Below are 9,164 nucleotides of genomic sequence, written 5' to 3' on the forward strand. Positions count from 1 at the left end.
TTGATATTTTTGTATAAATTGCCAAACTGCCCTCAGTCATCAACTGCCCTAATTTACCATCCCTCTAATAACAGTGTCTGATACCCCATGTATTATATAACTTTTGGATTTTTGACAGTCCTGTTTTAAGATCTTAAATCTGAGTGAGGCTGAACATTTTTTATGCTTAAGAACCATTTTGTATCTCACATAGTTCACATATAACTGTATTTTTATATATTTTGCCAATTTTTCTACCCATTGTTAGCTTTTTTCTGTCCAGTTTCTGGAGTTCATACATCCTAGGGAGACTATCCCCTCTGTCTGCACTAAGAATTGCAAATATATTTTCCTCCTTTTGTTCTTAGCTATGGATTTTTGTTGTTGTTGTCATACAAAAGCCTATGGCTAAATTTATCAATCCTTCATGATTTGGGGATTTTAAGTCCAATGTAAGTTCTATATACTCAAGTTATAAAGAACTCTCTCATATTTTCTTCTAGTATTTTGACGGTCTCATTTAAAAACCTTTGATCCACTTGGAATCCATCCTAGTGTACAGTGTAAGGTATAGATCCAACTCTTATTTTCTCCCAAGATCACTCAGTTGTCTCAACCACATTATCAAATAATCCATCTTTTCCCAATGATCTGCAATTAGACCCTCACCATACATCAAAACTCATAAATGTTTGGGCCTACTTCTGGCCCATTTGTTAGCCTATCTCAGTCATGGAGGCTTTGTAATATATGTTTTATATCTGGTAAATCCAATCTTCCCTCGTTGCTTCTTTTGTTAACCGTTTTCCTGGCTATTTTTTGGTTGTTTTACACATTAACTTCAAAATCTCCTTATCTCATTTAAAAAAACAAAACAAAATAATGCCAATTGTTGGGGAATCATGTTAAATTTAAAAGTTAATGGAGGAAGTATTGGTAACTATCTTTATACTGCTGAGTCTTGCTACCCAAGAACTTGGTATGTCTTTCCATTTGTTGAAATATTTTGTGATCTTCTGTAGTGTTTCAATATGAATATAGTGTAAAGCTGTTTTCATGTGGGACTCACATATTTTTTATTTAATTATTTTCTAGGTATTTTAATCTTTTTTGTTGTAAATTTAATGCCTTTAAAACATTTACTATTTATTTCGAAGTATTTAAAAAGCTAGAAAAGAACTCTAATGACATTTATTTCTTTTTCTGAAGTGAAAAGTAACTAGGGGTGAAGGGAAGAAGGATGAGGTGTGATGACAACGAAGGAGGCATGTGTGGGCTTAGTGGGCTTAATAGTAAGCCCACACAGTCCCTTCATCTCCTTCATTATCATCATCATCACCACCACCAGCAGCAGCATCACCTAATAAGGAAGGTGATTTATCAGAAGCTATTGGCCTCAAATACATCTATGTGTCTTTGAAGATCACCAGATTGTCTGGATCAACTGATTTGGGATCTCTAGTTCATCACTGAGGGTGAGGGCTTAGGCTTCTGTTATCAGCGAGGAAACAAAAGAGAAGAAAGGAGCTCAGGAAGGCTCTTAGAAGAGAACACACACTGCTAGCCTTTCCAGGTGCATAAAGGCAATCTAATTGTCTTCTCAGGTTCACACGCTACATAAAGTAACCAGATTCCAGATAGTGCAATGAGAACACATAGGGCACTCCGTGATTTTATGTTCAAACAGGAAGATATGACTAAGGTCACAACTATCTAAGAAAGACATGTAAGTATGGCTTATAGCCATACTTGTAAAATATTCCTCAAAAGTGAAAATTTAGCTCAGTTAACAAACAATTATGAACAATAAGAAAAAGAGGATTAGAAAAAAAAAATGAAAGAGCAAATACATTATTCATGAGGAAATTTGAGGAGAAAGGATACCAGCAATGGTGGAAAATCCAAGTCCAAGGTTTGCCTACAAAAGGCAGGACACTAGGTCCCTTTAATACTCTATGGGTGGCAAGAGGTGATCCAGCAAGCACGTGAAAATATTCATTAGTTCATGTATACCATCAAAGAATAGTTATATAGACAATGACAAAACATCAGAAACCACCTACATATCCAAACAGATGGCTGGTTAGATAATATACCATCTATCCACATACAATGATACTACGTAATCATCAAAGATATTTATACAGATGAATTCCTTCATATTTGTTGATTTAGAAAGCAGTCCCCAATATGTAAGTATATGAAAAACAACAGCAGGGTAAAAACAGAATATAAAGAATTATTTCACCTTTTCATATTACATTTATGGAAAATATACGCTAAAAGGTAAACAATAATGACCAACAGTTGAAATTACTACTATTTTGTATTTACCGGTATTTGATATTTTCTTCCTTAAATTATTCTGTATTATCTGGATGTTCCACACACAGGATACATACTTTGATATATTATTTTGATAATAAAGAAAAAAAAATCAAAACAGTTAATCTGGTATGAGTGCCCCTTCTTGGTATCTAATTGAAAATGAGCCCCTTCTACTTAAGTTTCCTTTAATGTCATTTTCCCTTCATGTCATGCTCTTCTTTTGTCACCATTTGCTAAGGTATCAAAAAATTCTGCAAGGTGAAAGAGAAAATAACATAGACCTGGTAAATACCAGAGAACTGGCTATACCCTTTAAATATTTTCTGTAACTATTCCTTTGTAAGCAAACTGGTAAGCAGTAAAAATAAAAGACACTTTCTCCCTGCTATGGTTTTTAAAAAGAAGTAAGACTTATAGCAAAGAAACTCACAGTACAAACAGTATTTAATGTTATTTTTTCCTCATATTAACCATCTCTAGTCCATTTAAACAAAAAACACTTTGGAATTCTCCTTGCCACTGGTTTTATATTTACAAGTGCATTGCACTGGGAAAAGGACTGTCCTACAAATTAAGATATCTGGGTTTGAGTTCCATTTCTGCTGCCCACTAGCCAAGGGGCTTGGAGCAGACACTGAACCACTCTGCTCCCCAGTTTCTCCATATGTAGAATGACAAGGCCATTCATAAAGTGATCTTTATTTATGTATTTTTTAAATTTTATTGGAGACAGAAAGAGAGGGAAGAAGGGAGGGGCACCGAGAGAAGGAGAGAGAGAATCCCAAGCAGGCTCTGTGCTGTCAGCACAGAGCCTGATGCGGGGCTGGAGCCCACAAACTGTGAGATCATGACCTGAGCCAAAACCAAGAGTCAGCTGCTTAACTGACTGAGCCAGCCAGGTGCCCCCTCATAAAGTGATCTTTATGGTTCTTCTTTGGTTCTATGAATCACAAATTCTATTCCAGGCTTACTAAACTACAAGCCCCCACAGTTTTTTGAGGGGAGGACTTTCTTTTTAAAACATGCATGCACCTCTAAGACTGGTCTGGGCTATGAATGGGATAGGGTAGCCAGCAATCAGGTCATTTGTAAGAAATTGAAGGGGAGGAAAAAAAGTACTTGGAGAGTGAAATTCTACATTAGGTAGTTATTTCAAGAGAAGAGGAGGGAATGATGACGCTGGTTAGCGAATAAATAATCTTGGGTGGGGGGGCACCTGGGTGGCTCAGTCGGTTAAGTGACTGACTCTTGATTTTGGCTCAGGTCATGATCTCACAGTTCATGAGTTTGAGCTCCAAGTTGGGCTCCAGGCTGATAGTGCATAGCCTGCTTGGAATTCTCTTTCCTTCTCCCTCTGCCCCTACCTTGCTCTCTTTCTCAAAATAAATAAATAAACTTTAAAAAAAATGTTAAATAATTTTTAAAAATTTCGATTCTGTGATAGACGAGTTGGAAATGCTTACTATTCATAGATTAGCTGGAGCTAATGTTAAAATATTAACACAAATATATCTTGTTGTAAAGTCAGACTTATAGATTCAGTATTACACTTAAATAGACAAAACAAAAACAAAAACAAAAAAACGGGGTGGCAAAATGTCCTATACCTTACCACAGCTGAGATTCTTTGAGAAGCATTAGTATGTAAATAATCCTAGGGTTATATAATCAGGAATGGCTCCCTTGCCTGGGCCAGACTACTTAACTGATCTTTTAAAAGGGGCGCCTGGGTGCATCAGTCAATAGAGTGTCCAACTCTTGACTTCCACTCAGGTCATGATCTCAGGGTTCCTGTGTTCCAAACCCGCCTTGGACTGTGCTCTGACAGCACAGAGCCTGCTTGGGATTCTCTGTCTCCCTCTCTCTTTCTGCCCTTCCCCCACTTGCTCTCTCTCTCAAAATATATAAAAATAAACTTTACAATAAAAATAACATGAGGGGTGCCTAGGGGGCTCAGTCAGTTAAGCTTCTGACTTTGGTCATGATCTCGTGGTTTACAAGTTCAAGCCCCGTGTCGGGCTCTGTGCTAACAGCTCAGAGCCTGGAGCCTGCTTCAGATTCTGTGTCTCCCTCTCTCTGCCCTCCCCTGCTCGTGCTCACTCTCTCGCTCTCTCTCTCAAAGAAAAAATAAATATTTTAAAAAAAAATTTAGTAACATGAAAGTTTCAGGAAATCATGATATAAAGGCCAAGAGAGCTATTTTACTATCGTCTTTATTTTGTACCCACAGGCACTACTACCACTGCCAGTGATTTTTTTGTTTTGTTTTGTTTTCAAGAATCTAAGCAGCTCAGGAATGCTACTCATTGGCCTTGGGGGTGGACACATAGCATCTGCCTTTAACACACAGACCAACCGTGTGGGAAACACTGGAAAACTGCTTGAAAGGAGGAGTCCCAATCTTCTGGAAACATGAGATCTTCATCAGAGCAACAGCTCACTACTCTCAGAAGTTTCCTGATGCTACCAGACTGCCTTCTATTTGCTTTCATTCATGCACTCGTGCACCAAACACTTACCCAATACAATCATGTGCACTACGCTAAGTGCTTGTGATAACACGGTGAACAAGCCACAGTCCCTGCTCTCGTGGCACTTACATTCTAGTGTTGAGAAAAAACAGTAAAAAAGGGAAACACCAAAGCAAACTGGGGATCACATACTCAAAGGTGACATGAGCAAATGTGACTGGACAGAGGAGGGCTGATTTGGACTGGGTAGTGTGGTATTCCAGCTAAGATCCAAACCGTAGGTCAGCCAGGAGAGAAACTGAGGGACAAAGTATTCCAGGAAAATGTCTTGAGGCAGCAAAATAAATCTGGGGTGTTTACAGTACACAAAGAAGTGTGACTAGAGCACAGTGAATATGGGGAGAGAGAAATAGGTGAAATTTAAGAAGCAGACAGGATCTAGATGACGTAGAGTCTTATGGGCTAGGAAGAGGAGCTTGGAATTTTGCTTGATATTATTTCATATACCCTGACTATTATTAGGAGACCTGAATTTGCCTGTTGCCTTGTCTCTTCCCTCTTACCTCCTGAGACTGGGCTCTCTGCTTTTGCATTTTCCCTGGTTTTCTGTCTCTGCCTTTAACCCTGCTTAGCCCAGATAGGCTGATAGGACTTAAGCCTGAATTATGTCAAAATGTCATTCCATCTACTTGGGGCAAAGTGTCCTTTCAAAAGCAGGGTCTTAGACTGCACAGGTGACCTATCCATGAAGCTGGCCCTGATCTTGATAAATATTATTTGAAAAAAATGCCTTCTATAGATGAATAATTTCTGTTTCATTTCACCTGATCTGTCAATTACATAAACTTATTCAAGATCTTTTAAATGGAGTAGCTCTTCAAATTTGTGGCTTAAAGGAAGCTGCCAGGAAATAAGAAACCAGAATGTTAAGACTTACTGAGACAACTTCATGCCATCACCGTGCACAATCACTGGAAACGGTGATTACCCAGCTTATTCTCAGGCAAACTATAATTCATTTGCTCTCACTATTTATTGAAATACATTACTTTTCCTCTTTTAGGTATGAGGAAATTATTATAATAAGCAGCAACGAAATAAACGTTTGCTAGGTGTTTCATATTGCCAAATGGATCTAGTAATTTTATTAGGCAAATAGCTAAGAAATGCAGCTCAGTGACTAACATATTAAGATTTAAGTAGCAATTTCCATAATTTATGTGATATATAAAAATACTAAAAAATGTATTTACAAATCAAAATTTTAAAATAATACATCGTTATAATCTTTAAGTCTTTGGGGAGTCTGGGTGGCTTAGTTGGCTGAAGCTCAGGTCATGATCTCGCAGTTCTTGAGTTCGAGCCCCACGTTGGGTTCTGTGCCGACAGCTTGGAGCCTGGAGCCTGCTTCAGATTCTGTGTCTCCCTCTCTCTCTCTGCCCCTCCCCCTCCCACACTCTGTCTCTCATTCTCTCAAAAATAAATAAACATTAGGGGCGCCTGGGTGGCGCAGTCGGTTAAGCGTCCGACTTCAGCCAGGTCACGATCTCACGGTCCGTGAGTTCGAGCCCCGCGTCAGGCTCTGGGCTGATGGCTCAGAGCCTGGAGCCTGCTTCCGATTCTGTGTCTCCCTCTCTCTCTGCCCCTCCCCCGTTCATGCTCTGTCTCTCTCTGTCCCAAAAATAAATAAATGTTGAAAAAAAAAATTAAAAAAAAATAATAATAAATAAATAAATAAATAAATAAACAAACAAACATTAAAAAAATTAACAAAAAAAAATCATCTTTAAGTCTTCACAAAGACTGAAAACCAATAATCGGTTAAAATATATGACTATCAAATGGTATCTATTTTTTTCCCATTTTTTCCTTCTTTTCCCACCTTCAAGCAATTTGCTCACCCTCACCCCACAAAATAGTTTGTATAACAACCAATTTTACGTATTATGTAAAACTGAACATGATCATAGCTAACTAGAACACGTTCACAAGGTTTAATTACTTACTGCTAAAGAATAATATTACACATTAGAAGTGCCACGTCTGAGATGTCAGCCCAGCCCCTAATATTTTCAGTTTGTAATCAACACCTCTACCTGCAAAACACAGTTGTACTAACCTTGCCCTGAGGTGCTCCTAGTCCATTCACGGTAGAACTCATTACTTAGCATTAGTTATCATAATGATTTATGCAATATCACAAGCACACTCAGACTCATGAGAATTACAGTCAACACCATTTTTACTGCTATCAAGATTACTGTACCTTGGAAAGGAATAGTTTCATTTGCAATTACAAAACAAAATAATAGATGCCAAGAGAAAGACACTATTACTGACATATTTATACGGTTACCTGTTGCTACATGGAAGGGGTGCCTGGAGAAAACAAAACGGTTGAAGGGAATGCATTGTTGGCTTCAATGACACCAACGTTTGCATGGGGTTTGTGTCTATGTTGTGAGAAACTTAATATATGTCAGGTCTCGTCCTGACAATGAGGTAGAGGAACGAAGGTAGAGAGAGATGAAGAAGATTTTCAGACTTAATACAAGTAAATTTATAGAAGCAGAGCATCTTGAAGTTTTTGTGATGGAGGAGGAAAGAGTCAGAAGATGCTTGGATGTTACTGGCTTTGCAATTTTCTGGCCCTGTGCCTACAAGTTAATCAATTACTCATATACTCTCAAGGTGACCATCATTACTCACTGCAACTGCCTCCTAACCTGCTCTACTTCCATTTTTGCCCCCGCTCCCTTTAACCTATTCTCCACAACAGAACCAATGTGTTTTTTAAAAAATGTGAATCAGATCACATCACTTACATGCATCAACCTGAATTCTGCATTGGCTTCCTACGACTTTTAGAATAAAGTCCAAACCCTTGGACGTGCTTAAAAGGCTATTATCTGGCCCCTGTATACCTGTTTTGACCTTATTTCCTACTACTTTTCTCCGTGCTCCCTATGCTGGGTACACACTGGCCTCATTTGTGCTCTTTTATTTAGCTCTTTCTTGCCTCTGGGCCTCTGTGTGACCTGGAACTGCCATTGTGCAGGTAGGTTCCTTACGATGCAGGACTAGGCTCCAATGTCACATCTTCAGAAAGACTCCACTCCCTCTTCTCATCATTATTTTTAATCACACTCTCCTATTCTATTGTCCAGCTGTACTGATTGTTATCTGAAATTCCCTCATTTATACATCTGTTACTTGATAATCTCCCAGGTCCCTCAGTAGAAAGTACACTTTATCATAAAGAAGTGATTCATGTTTGACTTTCTCTGTGCTGTAGCCTCAAGTAGGTTGAACACGGTCTGGCCCATGGAAAAATTACAAAAAATAAATTAAATGGTTTTATTAAATAAATGTTATTTAACACCAATTTTAATAAATAAATGTTATTTATTTACGTCTCAGGCTTTCGGCCTCCTCATCCATAAACGGGGGATAATCCTACCTGTGCCAGTCATTAGAAATAGAGTGTAACGTTTACTAAATTTTTACTATGTCTCAGGCACTGTGAAAGTCACTTTATACGCATATTCTTATTTACGATTATGCTTTCCATTTTACACAAAAGGCCACCACGTCTTAGGTCAAATAACTGGCCTAAGGACACAGGGCCATAGTGTGACGCAGGTATGACCCCGGAGCTGCCAGAGCTCAGAACGTGGGCTTTTTACCCACTACTTTATAGTTCCTAGAAAGATGCTTCCTTCCATTACAGCAAAACTAGCCTGTGCCCTCTTGCTCCCCCCAGCTCCTACTTCGTCCGTCCCGTGGGTCAAGTGAAGAAAGGTATTACATCCCCTACGGGGTTCTTTTCCAAGATGAACATCCCCATTTCTTTCAATCCTTCCTTTTTAAAGGATCCTCGCATCTCGGTCACGCTCCTCAGGCCAAACTCGTTTGACAACGTCTTTCTGCTCCAGAACTGGTCTTTTTAACTGGGCAAGAGGCATCAGAGAAGTGGAAACCAATTCCCAGGGGGCGAGGAAACGCCGACGTGGGAGTGTTGTGGTGCGCTGTGGTGAACACAGGCAGGCTTCCTGGAAGAGGTGATCCCTGAGCTTAAGTCCAGAGCAGTAAGCAGCGGCCAGCGGCTGAGGGCCGCTAGGTCGAGACAAAGGGTGGCGGACTTTAGGAAGATCAGGGACACAAGCCCAAATGGTGATGGGCTTGCACGCGGCGGAGCGCAAGGCGTTTTCCTAAAAGGAAGTTAGAATAGACACTGGAGGGAAGCACAGTGGGAGGAACACTCAAGAAGTAAAACGCGAACTTACCCGTAATCTGGCTACCCGGCCTCCGTAGCCCGACTGCAAACGCCGCCACCTGAGGAGTCCAGTAGCCAAAGCAGCGGCAGGCTCATCCCAGATGTCGCGA

General features: G+C 39.6%; 1 protein-coding gene across 5 annotated transcripts in view; it reads right to left on the reverse strand.

Moving 5' to 3' along the window:
* Positions 1-9,163, reverse strand: part of STXBP4 (syntaxin binding protein 4) — a 172,611-nt gene extending 163,448 nt beyond the window's left edge. For 4 of the 5 annotated variants that reach the window (XR_006714878.1, XM_045488328.1, XM_045488327.1 and 1 more), the window contains exon 1: positions 9,065-9,163. The gene's annotated coding sequence lies outside the window, so the exon portion shown is untranslated. The remainder of the gene's footprint in view (positions 1-9,064) is intronic. The other variant, XM_045488326.1, reaches the window with a different exon arrangement.
* Position 9,164: the final 1 nt, after the last annotated feature.

The sequence above is a fragment of the Leopardus geoffroyi genome, chromosome E1 (assembly GCF_018350155.1).
Source record: "Leopardus geoffroyi isolate Oge1 chromosome E1, O.geoffroyi_Oge1_pat1.0, whole genome shotgun sequence".
In the NCBI taxonomy this organism is placed as follows: domain Eukaryota; kingdom Metazoa; phylum Chordata; class Mammalia; order Carnivora; family Felidae; genus Leopardus; species Leopardus geoffroyi.